This window comes from Bos grunniens, chromosome 12 (assembly GCF_055505025.1).
Source record: "Bos grunniens cultivar Pamir isolate PY7600 chromosome 12, Bosgru_T2T1.0, whole genome shotgun sequence".
NCBI lineage: Eukaryota > Metazoa > Chordata > Mammalia > Artiodactyla > Bovidae > Bos > Bos grunniens.
This window is the reverse complement of record NC_141176.1, coordinates 55,943,186-55,968,799: the sequence shown is the minus strand read 5'-3', so window position 1 is coordinate 55,968,799 and position 25,614 is coordinate 55,943,186. Positions and strand designations below refer to the sequence as shown.

Here is a 25,614-nt window from a genome sequence, read left to right as displayed (position 1 = left end):
CAGACTGAAAGACAAAATCCTCACTACGAAAGAAGACGATGGCACCCCACTCCAGTACTCTTGTGTGGAAAATCCCATGGACGGAGGAGCCTGGTAGGCTGCAGCCCATGGGGTCGCTAAGAGTCGGACACAACTGAGCGACTTCACTTTCACTTTTCACTTTCACGCATTGGAGAAGGAAATGGCAACTCACTCCAGTGTTCTTGCCTGGAGAATCCCAGGGATGGGGGAACCTGGTGGGCTGCCGTCTATGGGGTTGCACAGAGTCGGACGCAACTGAAGGGACTTAGCAGCAGCAGCAGCAGCAGCATGAGCCAAAGACCCCACAAAGTCTCCTCCTCCTCCCTCTTTGCTCTCTGAACTGATCTAGAACTTTCTCCTGACCATTCTGCTTCTGACATACTGCTCTTCTCACTGTCTCTCAAACATCCCCAGAAGCTTTTACATTTGCTGTTTCATCTACCAGCACTGTTCTTTTCTCAGATGCCTGCACGGCTCCAGGCCTCATTTTCTTCAGGTCTAGAATAACAACACATTTTCCACACCCCAGCCTTTTCTATCCCAGTTGCTTTACTCTGTATCTGGCATGCAACATACTCACTCAAACTAAAGCATGAGGGACTTTGTTTAATCTAACTACAATTTTCTGTCATAGAGTTTTAAGTCATTTTATAAAAACATTGAACCTAGGAAAGTTGTGAAATCATGTTGGGAGATCTTTTGAAAGTGTGAAGTTCCTACCACTTTTTAGCTTCTCTAATGGCTCAGATGGTAAAGAATCTGCCTGCAGTGCAGGAGGCCTGGGTTCCATCCCTGTGTTGAGAAGATGCCCTGGAGAAGGGAAAGGCAACCCACTCCAGTATTCTTGCCTGGAGAATTCCAGGACAGAGGAGCCCACATGTCCTAAGGGTTGCAAAGAGTCAAACACAACTGAGTGACTGACACTCACTCTTACCAGTTTGGGAGAGTTTATGAGCAATCTACCCTGAACTTAGTAAATAAGTTGTGATTACTTCACATGCTCATGGTACAGGTGGTTGACAAGTAGTCAACAGGCAATGGACTGTATGAGATTTGGAATCAGAGGAATAGTATTGAATATCAGTGTTGCCACTTCCTTACTTGTAATTTTGGACAAAGAGATAAAATAGTACCGAAGATAGTAATAATAGAAGCTTAAAATATATGAATGAATAAGTGAATGAACTTTTGTAAACCGCTTAAACTTTTTTATTAAAGACAAGTAGAACTTATAATATCTGGCTCACTTAGTTGTAATGTGGATGAAATAAAATACGAAAATGCACTATAAAGTGAAAAACAATGTTAGTGTTGTTACTCTTGGAAATCAGGAAAGTAATGCAGTAAACAAATAACTGGAAAAAAAAAAAAACAAATAACTGGAAGAAGTTTATACAACCTTGTGGGTAGAATACTGGTCAACACATTGATATGCACAAATCTAATCACAGTATAATTGTGAAAGTATAATAGTGAAAAACTAAATATAGTAATGTTTTTGCCAGATGACTATGTTCCAGCTACTAAACTAAGAATTTTAGAGCATTATTGCTAGGAATCACTACTGCAATCCTATGAGGCAAGTGATTATTATCATGCTAACATTATAAATGAGGAAAGTGAAAGAGTAACCAGTCACATATCACATAGCTTAGTAAACGCTTCAACAGTGACTGGAATTGGTATGTTTCTTAGTCATTCAGTATTTTATCCACTCAGATTGATATTGTCAATCTAAATTCATAATAATTCATATCTTCCCATCAGTTTTACTTTCCTCTTTGAAAGTAGAACTATAAAAGGTAAAGAAAATTAATTAACATTTGTTAGGATTCAAAAACAAATATACAAATTCCTCCACACATGGAAAAAAAAAAAAAAAAAACCTGCTGCAATGAGTCAGAAAAACATGAGGTCAGGGGTGTTTATATAAATTTGAAATAAACATACAAAAGGATACATCCTCAGCAGCGTTGGTAAATTTTATTGCAGGATGTGCTTGTTAAGGAATTCACAAATAAAAGCCCTCAAGAGTTCCGGCCCAGCTGCCCCTTGCAGAGCATAATGGCTCTTTGGCCCTCTGTTCCACCAGAGGTCACCGCACCACTTGCCCAGCAAGGCCTCCAGGTGTTGAAGGCGGGTCCTCCCTACCCCAGTGGTGACCTCCAGGCACATAGAGTGCTTTCCTGGGTCTTAAGGGAGGATGATCCATCAATATAAGTAAGCTTTTCTGCTCCCATAGAATTCGTAGAACATGCAAGGAGGTGCTTAATTACCCAAGCCCTAGAAATTCCAATGCATCTCTTCTCATGCTTGATTATATAAAAAAAAGCAATAAAAATTGCTGAAAGACTGTACTTTGAATGAGGTTGAAACCCAAGAAGTAGAATGTAACTGAATTACCACTATCTTCAATTTTTTGTCATTTGAAAGATCAGCTCTGCTGTGAACAACTTTTAGGTGTTGCATACATAAGTGGTTTTTTTCTCCAGTGTGATTTTTAACTTAAATGCTGATGGCAAGAAAGAATTTCAGGGGGTGAATAAAATGCACTTACAGGCGAAACAGCCATCTGATTGTGAACTTAGCTCTTGCATACTAAACAGGAGAGTTTTGTCTCTTGTCTCATAGCTACAGAAAAGCAGGAAGTATTTGGAAGGGAAAAATGAGGATTAGGAGGAAGTGGGGGGTGGGGAGGTCTGGTTTGTCTATGTGACACACTTCTTACTGGCACTATGCCCAGAAGTGTTTTCATGCTGCTTTGAAAGACAGAAGCTGAATAAGAAAAACTCTAAAGAGACTGCTTTTCCTGAGAAAACATTTGAGACAAGACAGTCAGGGCAAGCCAGGCCAGAATGGGCCATGAGACCAGACCTGACCAGGTGCGGGAGCCTGGTCAGTGTTGTGAAAAAGGCCAGGAAGAACAGTGAGGTGAGATGCCCAGAGAAGATACTGACCCTGAGGTCCTTGGAAGACTTCAGGGCTGGGGGCAAGTAGAAAAGGCAGCTTTGTGAAGTGGAGGCAGGGGAAACAGTGGAGAGGGAAAACACTTACTTTAAACTAGTGGGTAATGATCATAAAGAATTGGCGACTTGGAGATTAAAAATAAATGTTAGGATTTACCTAAAAGAAACAATGCAATATATACAAATATTTATATACATGGGAATTTGCTGCAGTGTTATTTATAATAATGAAAATTTTAAAGTAATCTATATGCCTGAAAGCGTTAATCTCTCTGTTGTGTCCAACTCTTTGCGACCCCATGGACTATAGCCCCTAGGCTCCTCTTTCCGTGGAATTCTCCAGGCAAGAATACTACAGTGGGTAGACATTCCCTTCTTCAGGGCATCTCCCCAATCCAGGCATTGAACCTGGGTCTCCTGCATTGCAGGCAGATTCTTTACCATCTGAGCCACCAGGGAATACATATATATATATATATATATATATGAAATACATATTATATATTTATATATATGACATATGTGTGAGTATGTAAATATCATAGAATAATATATAACCATTAAAATGTATATTCTAACAATATTTTAAGTCTAAATAAGTATATTAAGTTTAAAATTAGATACAGCAGTATTATATAAATATATATTGTTTAAAATGAGATACAGCAGCATTATATAAATATCTACATATTTGTATATGTAGATATATAAATATATCATGATATACATATATAATACATATATATGCATGTGTACGTATGTATGGAGAGAAGAAGAGAAAGATAATGAAAGGATACATCAAGATGTCAACAATGATTATTTTTAGATGATGGAATTGCATATAATTTTAATTTACCTTCTCTGACTTTTTTGTGTTTTTCAGATTTTTTAAAAAACACCAGAGTTCTCCTTTATATATTCTTAATTTTAAATGTCACTTGTAAACATTTTTTTAAGTTTTCAATAATACCTAATACAATTTTTAATTAATTTTTATTGGAGTATAGTTGATTTACAACATTGTGTTAGTTTCTGCTGTGCAGCAAAGTGAATCAGCTATGCACATATCTATCTGCTCTTTTTTAGATTCTTTCCCCATATGGGTCATTACAGAGTACTGAGTAGAGTTCCCTGTACTATACAGTAGGTTCTTAATAGTTAAATAAAATGTAAAGTTCCTCTGTTCCAGTTCCTCTCAGACCCCTGTAATGCTTTGAGTCACATCTCTTGGTGTCCCTGTATTTATCTACGTTTGTTTTCCATTCTTTATTAATTCTTACCAAGATTTTAAATAATATGTTTATATCTTATACTAGTTATTCTACATATGCCCCTGACTCTTTCTCTGCTCTTTATTGACCAATCCCACTCCTGTATATATATCTACAAAAAAATAAAACTACTAATTCTAAAAGATACGTGCACCCCAATGTTCATAACACCATTTACATTAGCCAAGATATGGAACAAATTCATTTCCATCAACAGACAAACAGTATATGTATATACATATATGTTATATATATATATGTTATATATATGTGTGTTATATATATGTGTTATATATGTGTGTGTGTGTATATGTTTTATATATATATATGTTCAGTATATATATATGTTTTATATATATATATATATATATTAAATGGAATATTACCCAACCATAAAAACTGAACTTCTGCCATTTGCAGCAACATGGATGAATCTAGAGGATAGTATGCTTAGTGAAATATGTCAGACAGAAAGAGACAGATGCCATATAATATCATTTGTATGTGAAATCTAAAAATTAAAACAAATATATATATATATGCAAAACAGAGACTCAGAAACAAATGTAGAAACAAATATAGAAACTGGTGGTTACCAGTGGGGAAGGGGAGAGGGAGGGGCAAGACAGAGGTATGGGATTAACTGATACAAAGTACTATATATAAAATAGATAAGCAATAAAGATATATTTTATAGCAAAGGGAATTATAGTCATTATTTTATAATACCTTTAAATAATCTAGAAAGTGTTTTATAATCTATAAAAATATTGAATCACTATCCAAAACTAAAATAATGCTGTATATCACTATACTTCAATGAAGTGAAAGTCAATTTATGTCAGCAAGGTCATGGTCTTTCTGGAGTCTCTAGGGAATACCTTTTCTAGCTTCTCATCATTGTTCAATTGCTCAGTTGTGTCTGACTATTTGTGACCCCAAGGAATGCAGCACACCAGGCTTCCCTTTTCTTCACCGTCTCCCAGAGTTTGTGCAAATTCATGTCCACTGAGTCAATAATGCCAAGCATCCATCTGATCCTCTGTCATCCCCTTCTTCTCCTGCCTTCAGTTTTTCCCAGCATCAGGGTCTTTTCCAATTAGTCAGCTATTCGCATCAAGTTGCCAAAGTATTGGAGCTTCAGCTTCAGCATCAGTCCGTCCAATGAATATTCAGGGTTGATTTCCTTTAAGATTGACTGGTTTGATCTTTTTGCAGTCCAAGGAACTCTCAAGAGTCTTCTCCAATGCCACATTTCGAAAACATTAATTCTTTGGTGCTCAGCCTCCTTCATGGTCCAACTCTCACATCCATACATGACTATTAGGAAAACCATAGGTTGCACTATATGGACCTTTGTCAGCAAAATAATGTCTCTGCTTTTTAATATGCTGTCTAGGCTTCTCATAGTTTTTCTTACAAGGAGCAAGCGTCTTTTGAGTTCTTGGCTGCAGTTACTGTCTGCAATGATTTTGGAGCCCAAGGACATAAAGTCTGTCACTCCTTCCATTGTTTCCCTATCAATTTGCCATGAAGGGATAGGACCAGATGCCATGATCTTCATTTTTTGAATGTTGAGTTTTAAGCTAGTTTTTTTACTCACCTCTTTTACCTTCATCAGGAGACTCTTTGTTTCCTTTTTGCTTTCTGCCATAAGGATGGTGTCATCTACATATCTGTGGTTATTGATATTTCTCCACACAATCTGATTCCAGCCTGTGCTTCATCCAGCCCAGCATTTTGCATGATGTGCTCTGCATATATAAGTTAAATAAACAGGGTGAGAATATACAGCCGTGACATACTACTTTCCCAATTTGGAACTAGTCCATTGTTCCATGTCCAGTTCTCACTGTTGCTTCTTGACTTGCATACAGTTTTCTCAGGAGGCAGGTAAGGTGGTCTGGTATTACCATTTCTTTAAGAATTTTCCACAGTATGTAGTGACCCACACAGTCAAAGTCTTTAGCATAGTCAATGAAGCAGAAGTAGATATTTTTCTGGAATTCTCTAGCTTTTTCTATGACCCAACAGATGCTGGCAATTTGATCTCTGGTTCCTCTGCCTTTTCTAAATCCATTGTCAACATCTGGAAATTCACAGTTCATGTATTGTTGAAGCCTGGCTTGGAGAATTTTAAGCATTACTTTACTAGTGTGTGAGATGAGTGCAATTGTGTGGTAGTTTGAGCATTCTTTGGCATTGCCTTTCTTTGGGATTGGAATGAAAACTGACCTTTTCCAGTCCTGTGGCCACTGCTGAGTTTTCCAAATTTGCTGGCATATTGAGTGCAGCACTTTCACAGCATCATCTTTTAGGATTTGAAATAACTCTGCTGGAATTCCATTACCTCCACTATTTTTGTTCATAGTGATACTTCCTAAGGGCCACTTGACTTCGCACTCCAGGATGTCTGGCCCTAGGTGAGTGATCACACCATTGTGCTTATCCAGGTCATTAAGATCTTTTTGTATACTTCTGTGTATTCTTGCCACCTCTTATTAATATCTTCTGCTTTTGTTAGGTCCATACCATTTCTGTCCTTTATTGTGCCCATTTTTACATGAAATGTTCCCTTGGTATCTCTCATTTTCTTGAAGAGATCTCTTGTCTTTCCCATTCTATTGTTTTCTCTGTTTCTTTTCATTGATCACTTAGGAAGGCTTTCTTATTCTCCTTGCTATTCTTTGGAACTCTGTTCAGATGGGTATATATTCCCTTTTTTCCTTTGCCTTTTGCGTCTCTTCTTTTCTCAGCTATTTTTCAAGGCCTCCTCAGACAACCATTTTGCCTTTTTTGCATTTATTTTTCTTGGGGATGGTTTTCTAGCTTCTAGAGACCACTTATATTTCTGGAACATGCCCACTTTCTTCTTCTTGATACCCAGTAAGTAGTCTCTCCAATCTCTCTGACTCTGACCTTGACTTCTATGCTTTCCCCTTTCACTTATAAGGACTCCTGTGATTGCATGTAATTAGAGTGGTCTATCTGGATAGTCCTGAATGATCTCTACATCTCAAGATCATTATTATGTCTCTAAAGTCCTTGCCAACAAAGGTTCGTCTAGTCAAGGCTATGGTTTTTCCTGTGGTCATGTATGGATGTGAGAGTTGGACTGTGAAGAAGGCTGAGTGCCAAAGAATTGATGCTTTTGAATTGTGGTGTTGGAGAAGACTCTTGAGAGTCCCTTGGACTGCAAGGAGATCCAACCAGTCCATTCTGAAGGAGATCAGCCCTGGGATTCTTTGGAAGGAATGATGCTAAAGCTGAAACTCCAGTACTTTGGCCACCTCATGCGAAGAGTTGACTCATTGGAAAAGACTCTGATGCTGGGAAGGATTGGGGGCAGGAGGAGAATGGGATGACAGAGGATGAGATGGCTGGATGGCATCACTGACTCAATGGACATGAGTCTGGGTGAACTCCAGGAGTTGGTGATGGACAGGGAGGCCTGGTGTGCTGCGATTCATAGGGTCGCAAAGAGTCGGACATGACTGAGCAACTGATCTGATCTGATCTGAAAGTCCTTTTGCCAGGTAAGATAAGAAATTCACAATCTCTGACAACTTGACCATGAACATCTTGGGGGTCATCGTTCTGCCTGCTACCATGGCTAAAGATAAAACTCCAAATCCAATTATATAATCTGCAAAATTACAAAATAGCTAAATGCCTGACTCTCCAAGTCCTCCATACCAAGGGTAGGCACTGGTCAGAAAGGGATATGACCCTTAGACCTAGAATGGGGATACTTGGGCAAACATAGATAAGTCTGACCACCATTCTCTCCCAAATGCCTCTAAGCCACCCCTGTCAGAAGCGGCACCTCCTCACATGTCTTTCTTTTGTTTTTCCCAGAGAGGCTTCTTATCCTTCATTTGTTCTTATTCTTCATTTGTTCTTATTCAGGTTCCACCACTTCTCACTCTTTTCAGGTTTGTAAAAGATCAGATCTCAGAGTGTCCCAGATGGAGAAAAGATTTGGCCTGGATGCCACTTAGGAAAAAGATAGTGAATATGCCAAAGAGCTTATAAGACTTTCCTATGATATTTCAATAAAAACCTGGGGAATACAAATGTAAATGGTTTCTGAAGATGGTGGTCAGATACGATGGAACATAAGGTTAGAGTTGTTTGAATTAAGCCATTGTTGCTCTTATTGTGATTTTAAGTTTTGGTTTGTTTTCTTTCTTTTCTCTTTTTTTTTGGGGGGGGCAGGGAAAGGCCACCATATGCCACAAGTGGGGATCTTGGTTCTCTAACCAGTGATCCCAGCCAGGCCCTTGGCAGTGAGAGCAGGGAGTCCTAACCACTGGACCACCAGGAAATTCCTGTGATTCTGGTTTTAAAGCATCAATTTTGAGTAACACTCAGTGACACTTTGGTTGATTAACTGAAGCCTCATCTCAGTAATGATCTCTATTCAACGTGCCTGACACTGGAACTTCCCTGGCATACATTAAAGGGCAAAATTCAGAGGCTCAGGGAGATGGGAATCTTAAAGTGGTTCAATTATATGCAGCCTGTTCAACAACCGCCAACTAAATCCATTGAAGGGATTCAGAGGAGACTTCCCTCCTGAAGACACTAGGAAATATGTTGGTGCTGGGAGCTTGGTGGTGACAGTCCACTGAAGGCTGGAGATGACAGCTGGGAGATGCTGCCACAGAATTGAATCTGCTGATTGTAGTAGAAACAAGAGAACGCCACAGAGGCAGAGACCAGAGAGTAGCCTCGAACCTTCAGAGGGAAGATGGGAACAATTACTATACCAGAAAGAAGAAACAGAGGTTCTGATCTAGAAGGATTTATGATTGTGGCTGGGCTTCCCTGGTGATTCAATGGTAAAAAAAAAAATTCACCTGCCAATGCAAGAGACGCAAGAGAAACCACACACACGTTATTAAAGGCAACAGGGAGACTTAGGGCAGCGTAGTGGGGACAGATTTGGGAGATTTGCTCTTTGTCATGAGAACCGTAGGGGCTTCTCAGGTGGCTTAGTGGTAAAGAATTCGCCTGCCAGCACAGGAGATTTGGGTTCAACCCCTGGGTCGGGAAGATCCCCTGGAGAAGGAAATGGCAACCCGCTCCTGTATTCTTCCCTGGAAAATCCTATGGACAGAGGAGCGTAGAGGGCTGCAGTCCATGGGGGGTAGCAAAAGAGTCAGACACAACTTAAACAACAACAGTGGTTGTGGCTAGTTAATCACTGTGTCCCTAAGAGTGAAATATATGAGAAAACATGTAAATGAACCCTAATGAATATGATCAAAACAGCAAAGTGAAAATCTAGGTCTAGTGAATAGAAAACTGACTTGAGTTACCATAGTGGAAATTCATAACATCAGACCCAGTTTCTGAACACAGGCCAGTAAATAGACCCTGTACATCTGAAGTGAGAGGAAATCTGGGTCCCCTGGCATAAGGATCTGAGATATAACCACACATTTGTAACTGTCTTCTGTTCCTCAGGTAGATCCTTAGGATTTCCTGCCTGGCCATGTGTTTTGGAAATATTTTCTCATTTTAGGATTTCTTTTTTATATTTATATACCTATGAAAGTAATTTTTTTAGAAAGGATACTAGGAAGTATGACTTTCCTTGCACATCTGAATATGTGTAATATATGCTTTTACATTTAAAAGGTAGTATAGCTGAAAATAAAATTTTGAATCAACATATTTTTTCCCCAAAACATTTATTCTTTGCTAATAACTTTTAAAGACACAAGAATTAGAGAGTTCTTTTGTTGGATGCAAGTCTGATTCTTGTTAAATTACAGGTAACATGGATTTTCTCTCTCCCAGCTTTGAGGTTTGAGGTTGACATATCAAAGCTAAAGAGTACAGCAAGAAGAGAAACTAGCATAAAATTATATAAGATATTAAATATTGTAGCATCTTACAGAATTGTGGTAAAATTAACTGCCTTATGATATTTCAAAATGTTTGTTAATAAAGTCTTTATCTGATACTTAAGAGATTATGTTATTACTGTAACAATAACCACACAATCAGCTAAGGAGTTTGCTAACCATACCTCAACAAACACTGGATTGGGCTCCTTTCCTCCCCTCAGAAGTCTAATAGAGTAGGTCTGGACCTGGGTGTTTGTACTTTTAACACATATCCCAGGGAATTCTGATCTTCTTCAAAGTTTAAAGAAGATTTCTATACATTTTTCCCAGCAAAATCTGCCATGTTAGAGGCGCTCAGTAATTATTTTTTAATGGGTGGAATGAAGGAATGAAAGCAAATTTGAAGGGAAACAAAAGTCTGACAACAGTTGTCTCTGTGAGGAATGCTTTACTTCTACGTCTAGTGATTTGATGAGCCAATCTGAGTAGGATAAACAGTGCAGTGTCGTAGGGTGGTGGCAAAGAAATATCAAATCTCTGAATCTTCATCAATGAACTGTAGCATTGCTCATCAGGCTCACTAAAAGGAACTGCTTTCTCTATCAGTCTCCCAGCTCATGTGTGTGCATGTGTGTATGCTCAGTCGCTCAGTCGTGTCCAGCTTTTCTGTGACCTCATGGACTGTAGCCAACCAGGCTCCTCTGTCCATGGGATCTCTCAGGCAACAATACTGGGTTGCCATTTCCTTCTCCAGGGGATCTTCCTAACCCAGGGATCGAATCCACATCTCCTGTGTCTCCTGCATTGGTAGGTGGATTCTTTACCACTGAGCCACCAGGGAAGCCCCATCCCAGCACATGTGTGCTGTGCTCAGTCGTCAGTCCTGTCCAACTCTTTGCAACCTCATGGACTGTGGCCCACCAGACTCCTCTGTCCATGAGATTACCCAGGCAAGAATACTGGAGTGGGTTGTCATTTCCTACTCCAGAGGATCTTCCCAGCCCAGGAATTGAACTTGGATCTCTTGCAGCTCCTGTATTGGCAGGAAGATTCTTTACCACTGTACCACCTAGAAATAGGTACTAAATAAATAGGTGGTTCTTATTCCGGCAAATACTTTTATCTTTGATATACAACTCAGTGTACTTAATTGACACTGTTGAGCAGTATATGTGTCTTTTCATTCAAGTGTGAAGATCAAAGTCATGAAATAAATATGGATTTATGCTAACCTGAGCACATTATTTTCAGTGGCATTAATTTTTGTCACTACATTATTGCCCCTTTGATGTCAGCTGAGTTATAGAAAGCAAGAAATAGGCTTGTGAGAGAAACAAAGACATATCCTAATGAGATTTAGGTCCATTTTCTGTCCCTATTTTCTATTGTGAGCACTGATTAATTATGATTAGAAAAGGTGTTTCTAAAAAACTTAGGAGACTTAGCTCAAATGCAATTCCCACTCAGACTTCACTAGACTTTCCACTTCACACTCCAGTACTCTTGCCTGGAAAATTCCATGGACAGAGGAGCCTGGTAGGCTACAGTCCATGGGGTCGCAAAGAGTCAGACATGACTGAGCGACTTCAATGTCAATGTCAATGCCAGTTGAGATCAAGACTTGGAGGAGATCTATGATAACAAAGATGTCTTCAGCCTGGAATGTTTCCCAACTTCACAGGGTCCATTCCAGGGGCCGAGATGAAGAGTCCAATCCAGTAAGTGCGTATGCAGATCAGAAAGAGTCCACTGACCTAGTTTTCAAACACCCAAGATGCTTTGCCCTGAATTTTAAGTCATGCATGTAACTTAGTCCATTTTGGTTTCAAGCTCATATGGTAAAGAATCTGCCTGCCATGTGGGAGACCCAGGTTTGATCCTTGAATTGGGGAGATCCCCTGGAGACAGGAATGGCTACCCACTCTAGTATTCTTGACTGGAGAATTCCATGGCCAGAGGAGCCTGGTGGGCTCCAATCCATGGAGTCAAAAAGAGTGGGACACAGCTGAGCATCTAACACTTATACTCAAAAGTCTCAGATGAGTACTGTGGATGAGTAGTAGGACATCTTTCAGGAGTGACGTGATCCCCTCAGACATGGAAGGGACAAGAAAGTCCTGCATTTCTGGGGATGTGCAACTCTCTTGTTTTTTGTTGCAGCATCTCATACACAGTGATGATATCAGTCCCATGTTCAGCAGAAGCTCCTAGGACCTTCCCAGGAGGGCGGGGTGGGACGGGGGTGAGTTGAGTCAAGTTTCAGAATCTGAGTAAGCAATTGGTGGGCACAAGTGTTTGAAGCAGCTGGATTCTAGTAAATGGACAATAATTATCAGGGAGTAATATCAGAGAAGAGGCTCTAAGCAGTTAACAATTGGAGAAAGTTAACCTGGAAGATTTGTCCATCTCATCCTTAAGCATAGTCATTAGTCATAATAAGTGATTGGGCAAATAGTCATAAGCTCAAACATTTGATATCCTGGGAACAAAGAGTTTCCCAAAGTCACGTTAAAAAAATGGAAGGATGCTATGTAATCTTAATGATAAAACTCAGAGATAAGAGGGTCAGATTTTGCTGATAAAAGAGAAACATGCAAATCTTACATGTGTGTGCCTGCTAAGTGTCTGATTCTTTGTGACCCCATGAACTGTAGCTCCTCTGTCCATGGGATTCTCCAGGCAAGAATACTGCAGTGGGTTGCCATGCCCTCCTCCAGGGCATCTTCCCAACCCAGGGATCAAACCCACCTACACTGGTAAGGAGTTCTTTACCACTACTGCCAAACTCTTAACATAGTTTATATAATAAACTACCTATAGAAATACATGAAAAAATCATACTATTAGCTTTCACAGGCAGAACAGTACTTGTCCTGATTTTTAAAAATATTTTTGTTGTTTCACAGAGGATTAGAATGAATGTGCATTTCTTAATAGTTCTAGAATAATGTGTGGTGCCAGCTCTCTTGTCCCTCTACATGGGTTGTAACAGAACATAATACATCAGGATAGAATCTAAATTGTTAGAGCACTGATTCACATAAGGAATGCAAATGTCTACAAAACAGCAAGTTTGGAGGCACCTTTACTCAACAATGAGGGACTACTTCAGGCGGTGCTGAAGCCTTATGTATGAAGTAGGAGCAGATATGTGGGAGGATAGAAAAACCATATGCTACTCTGTGATTTTTCTAAACTGATGAAATCTAAACTCCCCCAAGAAGTATCTAGGAAATAGAAAAATCAGAAACTGATAGTTGAGCCTATGATAAATCCAGGCTTCTCTGAGAGTTGAGAGAGAACTTTGGTCATTCTTTCAGGGTTTTGGAGTGTTGAGGCCACTAGCCTAATCCCAAAGCCCAGTGTTTTTCCATATTGTTCACCATCGAGCAGATAATATAGCCTGGGCTAGTATCCTACTGCAAACTTGGGGTAGTCTTTGCATGCATGCATGCTCAGTCACTCAGTTACGTCTGACTCTTTGCAACCTCATGGAGTGTATCCTGCCAGGCCCCTCTGTCCATGGGATTCTCCAGGCAAGAATACTGAAGTAGGTTTCCATTTCCTTATCCAGGGGATCTTTCCAACCCAGGGATCAAACCCACATCTCCTGCATCTCCTGCATTAGCAGGCAGATTCTTTACCACTGAGCCCCCTGGGAAGTCCAGTATAGTCTGTAGGGGAAGCTTTTCTGTAAAATGAAAGGGGGGGTTCTGATCTATAATTAGAGTAACTGTAGGAACATTTAGTGCTAAAATTAAGACATGGAAGATCCTTCAAACAAAGAAAACAGAGTGTAGCAAATCTCCCAGCAAGTAGAATATTCCGGAGGTAAAAGAAAGTCAAGAAAGCTTAAGATAAAGACTTCACGCTTGACATTACTTTGTCCATGTGACTAAGGAAACAATTTTTAAGCTGTTACAGAAGTTTCATGATTAACTTGGGGAGAGCATTTCTTTCAGGAAGCAATGAATCTATAAACCTTTCAGTTTGCCAAGCTAAGACTCACAAATAATGAGACTCAATGCATCTACAAGTTGAAGTTCCTGGTTCCAACTCACTGAAAAGCTTCAAGCCTATTTAAGGCTCCTCTTTCACCATCAATAATCAGCATCTCACTAGTGTGAATTCTATTAAGTTATGGTTAGGTACCCTGCCGCCTCTAAGCTCAGTGGCATGAAAAGAGCAATATAGATACTTACGCTTTGTCCGTGCATCTCAAGCTTTCTACGGAATGGATCATATAAACTGTAATCAATGAGACAATGGAATTTAACAGCAAAATAAGGGGTGCAGAGACCATCTGAACATTTTCTCAAGGCTGTATCACTAATGGCAGTAACGCCATCCTCTTGGGCCATACTGCACAAAGTCAGCTAGTGAATGAAACACAGATAGTTTTGCTGTCTGATAGAAGAGAAGATCTCAAAGAATAAAGAAAACTGAAAGTGTTAGTTGCTCAGTCATGTCCAACTCTTTGTGACTGTAGCCTGCCAGGCTCCTCTGTCCAGGGGATTTCCCAGGTAAGAAAATTGGAATGGATTGCCATTTCCTCCTCCTGGGGATCTTCCAGACCCAGGGTCTCCTGGGTCTCCCGCATGACAGGCAGATTCTTTACCATCTGAGCCACCAGGGAAGACCAAAGAGTAGAAAGTAGTTAACAAAAGTATTATCATCTTAGCGGAATAGTGAAAATGACAAAGGGACCTAGGGAAAAATCTCTTGAAACCAACTCATGCTCTCTAAAGCTGCAGTCCCCTGTTTGGAGAGCTCTTCACAACAACCTTGATTGCTGAGACTGGAATCTGGGGTGTGTGCCCAACATGACCCATAGAGTCCCCAAAATAGCATTTAGGAATAAAATATGCACAGCATTTTCCAGACACATACAGTTAACATACAAGTGAAAAAGGTCACTCGCCTGGTAAACATGTGTAGTAAACTTCTATTCGACAAGAGTGACACAAATGTAACCTAAATAAGCTTGAGCAAAACACAAAAAGTGGGAGGGAAGGAAGAAAGGAAAAAAAGAAGGAAGAAAAGAAAAATGGTTTCCTCATTAAATTGAGAAATCTAGAGATAATGCCTTTTCCTTCTGCATTGGCTCCATTCTCGGGCAGATTTTTATCCATGACAGAAGGTCTGCCAATGGTTCCAGAAAGTCTAGTTGAAGATATGCCTTCTTTCTCAAGAGCTCTTAATTAAAGTTCCAAAGTTGAGTCTCACTGGCTTCACTGAACCTCTTTGCCAACTCTGAATTGTTGTGGCTGGAGGAATGGAGTACTCGTATTATCCAGGCCTGGAACTGTTCATCCGTCTGCAAACAAAGGAAGAGGGCTAACATAAAATTAGAAAGAGTAAGGAAAAGTAGGGAGCTAGAACCAGTAATGTAAAGAATGGATATCATGCAGGCAGAAAGTTTTTCTGCTCAAGTGTGCATAGCATTTATATATCTCAACATTTTGCTTGTATTCTCAGTATGTCCAACCCTTTGTGACTCCAGCTTGCCAGGCACCTCTGTCCATGGAATTTTCCAGCAAAAATATTGGTATGGGTTGCCATTTCCTCCTCTGGTGGATCTTCCCCACCCAGGGATTGAGCCCGTGTCTCCTGTGTCTCCCACATTGCAGGTGGATTCTTTACCTGCTCCCACTGAGTCATCAGGGAACAAGGGAATAGAAATGGCATGAGCACAACATCTTAGCCCTGGCCCCTCATAGGAAGCTAACACTCCTGTCCAATTTCTTCCACATCCACCAACCAAACAGGACCAACTCCTGTGTCCTCCTCACTCATCCTTCTTCCATCGAGAATGGGTCACTGTTAAAGGCAAGAAATGTGATTTGGCCTCAGTCCTAATGGGTGGAGAGTTTTGGGTGTGGAGTTAAAGCCCAAGTCTGTCAGGGTGAGATGTGCTCCCACGCATTTGGCAGGTGAGACCGGTATGGGGCTGTTCTATTTGGTAACTGCCAGAGGAGGTGATATTACACTGGGATTCAGGGCAAAAGCCACATAATGATGAAGACTGTGTGTTAGCCTGGCAGTGCCCTCTGTGCCCACATCTCCAGGCACATGGCAGGGGTGGGGGCAGTGTGGGCTGAAGGAACGATTCAAGTGCTTGAGATGCTGGGTCCTGGCCCAAAGACCGTCTCTGTTCACCCTTTAACATGATTTACATCTGGCTCCATTTCTGCAGCTCATATATGTGCAGGGAACTTGAAATTAGGAGGAAAGCTCTCCAAAAGAAAGAGTGAGACTCAGGCGTTAGGAAAGGCCTCGGATGTTTATACAAAACTACAAGTGCAGCTGCGCCCGCTGAGTAATATCCCATATGCAGCAGGCCAGCCCTGGTGTGAGTGGGGAGAGGGATTTATTTCTCCTTCCAGACAGGCTCTCTTGGGAACTCTAAATGGTAAAAGCAGTGAACTTGCATCTGGACTGGGGAAGGCCATAAGCAGTCTCTGCGTATGCGAGTTCTTGGCCATGAGCCCCTTCACCTCACCGTGAACTCTGTATTTCCTTTCCTTTGCCAGCTGTGAGCCTACCTCCAGGATCAATGGTGGATTTGTAGTAGGACTGAACTGGGGTGGTGGGGGGGAGTTCTTGTAGCCTGCTTAAAAGATCTCTGAAACATCCATCCCATCTCCTGTCGATCCCCTCAATAAACCTTCGTGTCTGAACTCTTACAAAGGGTGGTCAGAAAGAGATGAGAAAAGAAAACATCATGTTCATATGCATGACTTGATCATGGGATATCTAAAGCCAACCCTGCTTCACGCTTCTCTGTTAGGCATTCCATACAATGCATGCAGTAATGCCTCCATGTGTGTGCTCAGACACTTCTCTGATGGGTTCAGCCACACTGAAAAAAAACTGCATTCCTTGAAATATGCTTTTTCTTCTTCTTAGAATCAGGAAGAAGCATAGAAGCTGTTGAGGATGGGAAGGACAAATCAGTAATGATTAATCTAGACTTATTAATATTTATTTATATTTTTTAATTTGGTACTCAACAAATAAAGCTAAGGTAGTAAGAGCCACAACATTTTTACATATTGCCTATGTAACAGACTTCCATGTAACATTGTCCAGGGTAGATCTGATGGCTCCTCATGGATCAGGCACCCAGCTTTCTTCTCTCTTTTTGATCTGTGGTCGAACAATTTAACACCCATATACTTGAGATTCACTTTAAGGTTAAAAAGGGCCGCTGGAGCTCCAGGCATCAATTCAGTGTTTCAAATAATGAAAAGAGGAAGAGGGGAAGAATAAAAATGCCCAGTCTCCAGCTATCAGCTCCCTTTAAACAGTTTTTTCTCATTTGACTAGTGAGTAGTTACAAAGCCTCAACTTGCTTCCAACCAGCTAAGAATGCGACTAGAGGCAAAGTCAATCTGAACAAAATTGGGTTCAAACCAACAGTCTCTGCCACAGGATGCAGTCAACATTCCTTCAAACCCTGGTTTTCTAGTTCTCTGATCATCTTCTCCCTCAAGAGCAGTATCAGCATCCCTAGGTTACTAATGTTTTGCTTTTCAGCCCGTTGGATTAGAAGAGAGAAATGAATGCTGTGGAAGATATTGGCCTCTAGGAGGAGTTTGACATTATTCTATTCCCTCCTTCTCATTCCAACTTCCCATCTCATTCTGCTTCCCTTATCCTCCAGGAATTTGTTCCAATCGAGGGAAGAATTTATTGGGTCTCAGCACTGGCCCTGGCTTTCTCATTTTGACAAAGAGAGGGATGAATTGTTCAGATTTGAGAGGTACACAGTCTCTGTTCTCTCTCCCATAGAGTCTACTAGCTAGAATAGTCTAGGCAATTGTGTCAGCTGATAGCCAATTTGCTTCAAGATTCATCCGCCTCTCCCTCACTTTGTTCTGCAATGCAGGAACTACAAGAACTACATTCCTTAGCTGCCTTCACCTCTGGGTTCTTGATAAAAGCACCACTCAGAAGGCCTGACATAAGATTAGGAAGAGAAGAAGGAAAGAATGGGTGGGTATCCTTTCGCCTTGGCTCTCTGTTGCATTGCTTTCTAGCATGACGCCACCAGACGGCCCCTCCCTTTATTTTTCCCATTTCTGTCATGCAGTCCTCCCTGTGGCCCTAGCTCTCATCATATGGTCTTGACTTCTTACTGTCCCTGGTTTTGTCTATTCTTACATCATCAATGCAATCAATTTCCTGCATTAAATGCACTCAGTTCAAACAATCTGAACTGCTTTCTAGCAAGTTCTTGACTGACAGAATTATGCTGCAATAATCAACAATTTCCCAAATCTCAGTAGCTTAATACATAAAATCTAGTTTCTTACTCACACTGTGCTAATTCAGAGCTGTCACCTTCCAAATGGTGACTCAGTGGTCCAGCTGGCTTTTATTTTTAACTATGCCATCTGAAGCACTTGGCTTCTATATCACTGCAACAAGGCAAGATAATGAATAGAGAATTCAAATCTGCTCTCATTTGCTTGATCCAGAAGTGATAGATGTTAATTCCAGTTTAACCCAGTGGTCAGGACTAGTCATCTAGCCCAACATGATTGCCAGAGATGCTTGGAAATGTACCCTTCTTATTTATTTATATATGTGTTATGTATGTATGTACATATGTATGTGTGTCTAGAATAAGTCCCCTATATATGAACAAGTTCATTCTGAGAGCACATTCCTAAGTCCAATTTGTTCATTTAAGTGCAACAAAGTTAGCCTAGGTACCCAACTAACTCAATCGGCTATATAGTTCTGCCCTGTAAGGAGATTTATAATACTTTTCACACAAACAATACATTAAAAGAACAAAAAATAAATATTTTTAATCTTATAGTACAGTACCTTGTAAAGTACAGTACAACAGCTGGCATACAGGAACTGGCAGTGAGTGGACGGGCAAGAAGAGTTACTGACTGGAGGAGGGAGAGGAGGTGGGAGATGGTGGAGCTAAAGGATGGTCAGCAATAGGAGATGGAGCACAAGCTGCAATTTCACTCATGGCTGGTGTTGATGGCAGGTTCTGGTTCCTTGCCAGACTCAATTCTATCTACCCTCTTGAAAAAATGTTCCAGTAATGTTAGGGTTGTAACACGTTCACATCTTTGAAAGTTTGCAGCTTGAAGGTTCATATGTAGGGGTGCGTACATGCATACTCCATTGCTTAAGTTGTGTCTGACTCTTTGCAATCCTGTGAACCATAGCCCCCCAGGCTCCTCTGTCTCAGGGTTTCTCCAGCAAGAACACTGGATGGGGTTGCCATGCCCTCCTCCAGGGGATCCTCCTTGACCCAGGGATCAAACCCATGTCTCTTATGTCTCCTGCATTGGCAGGTGGGTTCTTTACCATTAGAGACACGTGGGAAGCCCTTGAATGTCAGAGAATTTATGTATATGCATACACACAGATAGAGAGAGATAATTTTGGTATTCTCTTAGAGCATAAAAGAAAAAAAATAAGAAAAGTACAAAATTTGGTTAACTTAGATTGTTAATCCAAGACAAGTATGATCACCTAATCTGTATCTTAAGAACGTACCTTTCCTCTTGGCAATGGTTAATCACATCTACTGATTTTTTTGGTGGGTGGGGGGCAGGGGCAGTGGCGATCTTTGTTACTTGACATCCAAATTCTTCCACTATAGAACTGTTATAGAATTATTTTCCAGTGTATGGCAAAATGACACCCATTTTTTTCATCACAGCTTCTCTCTTTTCCTCTCAGCTGTGCTCCAGCTTGTTGAAAAATGAATTTTAAATCTAAGTAACACTTACCCTGGAGATATGTCATGATTTTTCTTAAGAGAAAGCAAATAGCCTTATCCAAGTTCATAATAAAATGGTAACTCCAAGTTTTTAAGAAGTTTAAAACTGTGAAAACTTAGTAGAAAATAAATCTCAACAGAAAATATTAATTCATAGAATTACATAAACTTAAGACATATCCAAATAAAATTTCCCAGAGTTCCATTCATTCTAACTTTATTGTCATCACTGTAAGGTGCAGAGCTTTCGCATGGAAGTCTTGACTCATTTCCTCTTTATATTTATGAGATAGATCTCTCCTATAACTATTCTTCTACATATTTTTTTAATTGAGGGGTTATCATTTATATATGAATAAGAGAGGCACAGAAGATGAGATGGCTGGAGGGCATCACCGACTTGATGGACATGAGTTTGAGTAAACTCTGGGAGTTGGTGATGGACAGGGAGGCCTGGCGTGCTGCGATTCATGGGGTCACAAAGAGTTGGACACGACTGAGGGACTGAAATGAACTGAACTGAAGAGAGGCACACAAAATCAATATATTTTCAGATACAAATCAATACAATAAAGACCATTAACCTCAGTACAATGCCAGAATTACAGGCATTAAATGTATTTGGGGCTTTTGAAAAAATGATAAATTAACATACAGTACTTGTTAAAAATACTTGAGCTTTTTCTTTGTTTATTCTTCTTTTAATTTATGAGAGAATTTGATGTCTGTACAGAAAGCAAGTTCATTTAATACTTCTTTATTTAGTATCTCCTATGTGCTAGACAGGCTTTCCAGGTAGTACAATGGTAAAGAATCCACCTGGCAATGCAGGAGATACAAGAGACATGGGTACCATCCCCAGGTCAGGAAGATCCCTGGAGTAGGAAATGGCAACCTGTTCCAGGATTTTTGCCAGAAAAATTCAATAAACAGAGGAGCTTGATGGGCTACGGTCTCTTGGGTCACAAAGATCAGAGAGGACTGAGCAACCTTGCAAGCACATGCATGTGATAGGCACTATCATAGGTACTTCTGTTTCCCGCTCTCAGGAATCTTATATTTAAATGAAGAATATTGTCAGTAAGTACCAATTCACGTGAAAACAAAAGGAGAGCCAAGATCTTTTTGAGGGGGAAAAAAGGCCAGTTTGTCTGGAGCATATGAACAAAACAGTATGGTGAGTTTGGAAATATGGACACATATGGGATTATTTATGGCCCTCATAATTCAGAAAAAAATTTGGATTTTGTTCTCAATGGAAAGGCATGGAGAAGTTTTAAATATGCCTCATATTTTAAAAAGCATCCTTGGTTGCTCTAGACAGAGTGGTTTTGAGAAAGAAAAAGTAGAGGCAGGATGACCAGTTAGGAAGCTACCAGCACTAGTCTATTGATCACTGAGGAAGGCTATCCTATCTCTCCTTGCTATTCTTTGGAACTTTGCATTCAAATGGGTATATCTTTCCTTTTCTCCTTTGCCTTTTGCTTCTCTTCATTTTACAGCTATTTGTAAGGCCTCCTCAGACAACAGTTTTGCCTTTTGCATTTCTTTTTCTTGGGGATGGGCTTGCTCCCTGCCTCCTGTACAATGTCAGGAACCTCCATCCATAGTTCTTCAGGTACTCTGTCTATTAGATCTAATCTCTTGAATCCATTTCTCACTCCCACTGCATAATCGTAAGGGATTTGATTTAGGTCATACCTAAATGGTCTAGTAGTTTTCCCTACCTTCTTCAATTTAAGCCTGAATTTGGCAATAAAGAGTTCATGATCTGAGCCACAGATGCAAAAACAGGTCTTGTTTTTGCTGACTGTATAGAGCTTCTCCATCTTTGGCTGCAAAGGATATAATCAATATGATTTCGGTGTTGACCATCTGGTGATGTTCATGTGTAGTCTTCTCTTGTGTTGTTGGAAGAGGGTGTTTGCTATGACCAGTGCGTTCCCTTAGTAAAACTCGATTAGCCTTTGCCCTGCTTCATTCTGTACTCCTAAGCCAAATTTGAGTGTTACTCCAGGTATCTCTTGATTTCCTACTTTTGCATTCCAGTTCCCTATAATGAAAAGGTTATCATTTTTGGGTGTTAGTTCTAGAAGGTCTTGTAGGTCTTCATAGAACCATTCAATAGCTTCTTCAGCATTACTTTTTGGGGCATAGACTTGGATTACTGTGATATTGAATGGTTTGCCTTGGAAATAAATGGAGATCATTCTGTAGTTTTTGATACTGCATCCATGTACTGCATTTCAGACTTTTTTGTTGACTATGATGACTATGATTGTCACTGTGCTTATTTAACTTATATGCAGAGTACATCATGAGAAACGTTGGGAGAATTGGAGCACCCTCCCACCTGGAATCAAGATTGCTGGGAGAAACATCAATGACCTCAGATATGCAGATGACACCATCCTTATGGCAGAAAGTGAAGAAGAACTAAAGAGCCTCTTGAACAAAGTGAAAGAGGAGAATGAAAAAGTTGGCTTAAAGCTCAACATTCAGAAAACAAAGATCATGGCATCTGGTCCCATCACTTTATGGCAAATAGATGGAGAAACAGTGGAAATAGTGACAGACTTTATTTGGGGGGCTCCAAATTCACTTCAGATGGAGACTGCATGAAATAAAAAGATGCTTATTCATTGGGGAAAAAAAGTTATGACCAACCTAGACAGCATATTAAAAAGCAGAGACATTATTTTGCCAACAAAGGTCCTTCTAGTCAAGGCTATGGTTTTTCCATTAGTCATTTATGGATGTGAGAGTTGGACTATAAAGAAAGCTGAGCACCGAAGAATTGATGATTTTGAACTGTGGTGTTGGAAAAGACTCTTGAGAGTCCCTTGGACTGCAAGGAGATCCAACCAGTCCATCCTAAAGGAAATCAGTCCTGAACGTTCATTGGAACGACTGACATTGAAGTTGAAACTCCAATACTTTGGCCACCTGATGCTGGGTGGGATTGAAGGTGGGAGTAGAAGGGGATGACAGAGGATGAGATGGTTGGATGGCACCACTGACTGAATGGATATGAGTTTGAGTAGGCTCCAGGAGTTGGTGATGGACAGGAAGACCTGGTGTGCTGCAGTTCATGGGGGTTGCAAAGAGTCAGACACGACTGAGCAACTGAACTGATGATGGCTACTCCATTTCTTCTAAGGGATTCTTGCCCACAGTAGTAGATATAATGGTCATCTGAGTTAAATTCACCCATTCCAGTCCATTTTAGTTCACTGATTCCTAAAATATCGATGTTGTCTCTTGCCATCTCCTGTTTGACCACTTCCAATTGGCCTTGATTCATGGACCAAACATTCTAGGTTCATACACAACACTGTTCTTTACAGCATCAGACTTTACTTCCATCACCAGTTACATCCAAAACTGGGTGGTGTTGCTGCTTTGGTCCCATCCCTTCATTCTTTCTGAAGTTATTTCTCCACTGATCTCCAGTAGCATATTGGGCACCTACTGACCTGGGGAGTTCATCTTTCAGTGTTCTACCTTTTTGCCTTTTCATACTGTTCATGGGGTTCTCAACTGCCGTTCTCTTCTCCAGTGGACCATGTTTTGTCAGAACCCTCCACCATGACTCCTCTGTCTTGGGTGGCCTTACAAGGCATGGCTCATAGTTTCATTGAGTTAGACAAGGCTGTGGTCCATGTGATCAGATTAGTTCGTTTTCTGTGATTGTGGTTTTCAGTATGTTTGTCCTCTGATGGGTCTGAGGATATGGATAAGAGGCTTATGGAAGCTTCCTGATGGGAAAGACTGACCTAAGGGGAAACCAGGTCTTGTTCTGATGGGTGGGGCCATGCTCAATTCAGTTCAGTTCAGTTCAGTTGCTCAGTCCTGTCCAACTCTTTGCAACCCCATGAACTGCAGCACGCCAGGCCTTCCTGTCCATCACCAACTCCCGGAGTTCACTCAAACTCACGTCCATCAAGTCGGTGTTGCCATCCAGCCATCTCATCCTCTGTTGTCCCCTTTTTCTCCTGCCCCCAAATCCCTCCTAGCATCAGAGTCTTTTCCAATGAGTCAACTCTTCACATGAGGTGGCCAAACTATTGGAGTTTCAGCTTCAGCATCATTCCCTCCAAAGAACACCCAGGGCTGATCTCCTTTAGAATGGACTGGTTGGATCTCCTTGCAGTCCAAGGGACTCTCAAGAGTCTTCTCCAACACCACAGTTCAAAAGCATCAATTCTTCGGCACTCAGCTTTCTTCACACTCCAACTCTCACATCCATACATGACCACTGGAAAAACCATAGCCTTGACTAGATGGACCTTTGTTGGCAAAGTAATGTCTCTGCTTTTCAATATGCTATCTAGGTTGGTCATAACTTTCCTTTCAAGGAGTAAGCGTCTTTTAATTTCATGGCTGCAATCACCATCTGCAGTGATTTTGGAGCCCCAAAAAATAAAGTCTGACACTGTTTCCACTGTTACCCCATCTATTTCCCATGAAGTGATGGGACCAGATGGCATGATCTTAGTTTTCTGAATGTTGAGCTTTAAGCCAACTTTTTCACTCTCCTCTTTCACTTTCATCAAGAGGCTTTTGAGTTCCTCTTCACTTACTGCCATAAGGGTGGTGTCATCTGCATATCTGAGGTTATTGAGATTTTTCCCGGCAATCTTGATTCCAGCTTGTGCTTCTTCCAGCCCAGCATTTCTCACGATGTACTCTGCATATAAGTTTAATAAGCAGGGTGACAAGCCATGCTCAGTAAGTCTTTAATTTGATTTTCTGTTGATGGGTGTGGCTGTGTTCCCTCCCAGTTATTTACCTGGGGCCAAACTATGGTGGAGGTAATGAAGATAATGGCAACCTCCTTCAAAAGGTCCCATGCAGGCACTACACTAGTGCCCTCAACCCTGCAGCAGGCCACCATTGACTCATGCCTCTGCCAGAGACTCCTGGATACTCACAGGCAAGTCTGGGTCAGTCTCGTGTGGGGTCACTATACCCATTTGAGTGTTCCAAAGAATAGCAAGGAGATATAAGAACACCTTCCTCAGTGATCATTGCAAAGAAATAGAGGAAAACAATAGAATGGGAAAGACTAGAGATCTCTTCAAGAAAATTAGAGATACCAAGGGAACTTTTCATGCTAAGATGGGCACAATAAAGGACAGAAGTGGTATGGACCTAACAGAAGCAGAAGACACTAAGAAGAGGTGGCAAGAATACACAGAAAACTATACAAAAAAGATCTTCATGACCCAGATAATCACGATGGTGTGATCACTCACTTAGGGCCAAACATCCTGGAGTGCGAAGTCAAGTGGCCCTTAGGAAGCAGCACTATGAACAAAGCTAGTTGAGGTGATGGAATTCCAGTTGAGCTATTTCAAATCTTTTTTTTTTTTTTTTCAGGTTTTAAATTTTATTTTGTTTTTAAACTTTACAATATTGTATTAGTTTTGCCAAATATCGAAATGAATCCGCCACAGGTATACCCACATTCCCCATCCTGAACCCTCCTCCCTCCTCCCTCCCCTACCCTCCCTCTGGGTCGTCCCAGTGCACCAGCCCCAAGCATCCAGTACCGTGCATCGAACCTTAAAGGATGATGCTGTGAAAGTGCTGCACTCAGTATGCCAGCAAATTTGGAAAACTCAGCAGTGGCCATAGGACTGGAAAAGATCAGTTTTCATTCCAATCACAAAGAAAGGCAATGCCAAAGAATGCTCAAACTACCCCACGATTGCACTCATCTCACAAGCTAGCAAAGT

The 25,614-nt window shown here is 40.8% G+C and overlaps 1 protein-coding gene across 3 annotated transcripts in view; it reads right to left on the bottom strand.

Moving 5' to 3' along the window:
* Window positions 1-1,567: 1,567 nt before the first annotated feature.
* Window positions 1,568-25,614, bottom strand: part of LOC147361797 (uncharacterized) — a 331,684-nt gene continuing 307,637 nt past the window's right edge. For all 3 annotated transcript variants that reach the window (XM_086330162.1, XM_086330161.1, XM_086330167.1), the window contains one exon: window positions 1,568-25,614. This exon is cut by the window's right edge and continues 20,779 nt beyond it. The gene's annotated coding sequence lies outside the window, so the exon portion shown is untranslated.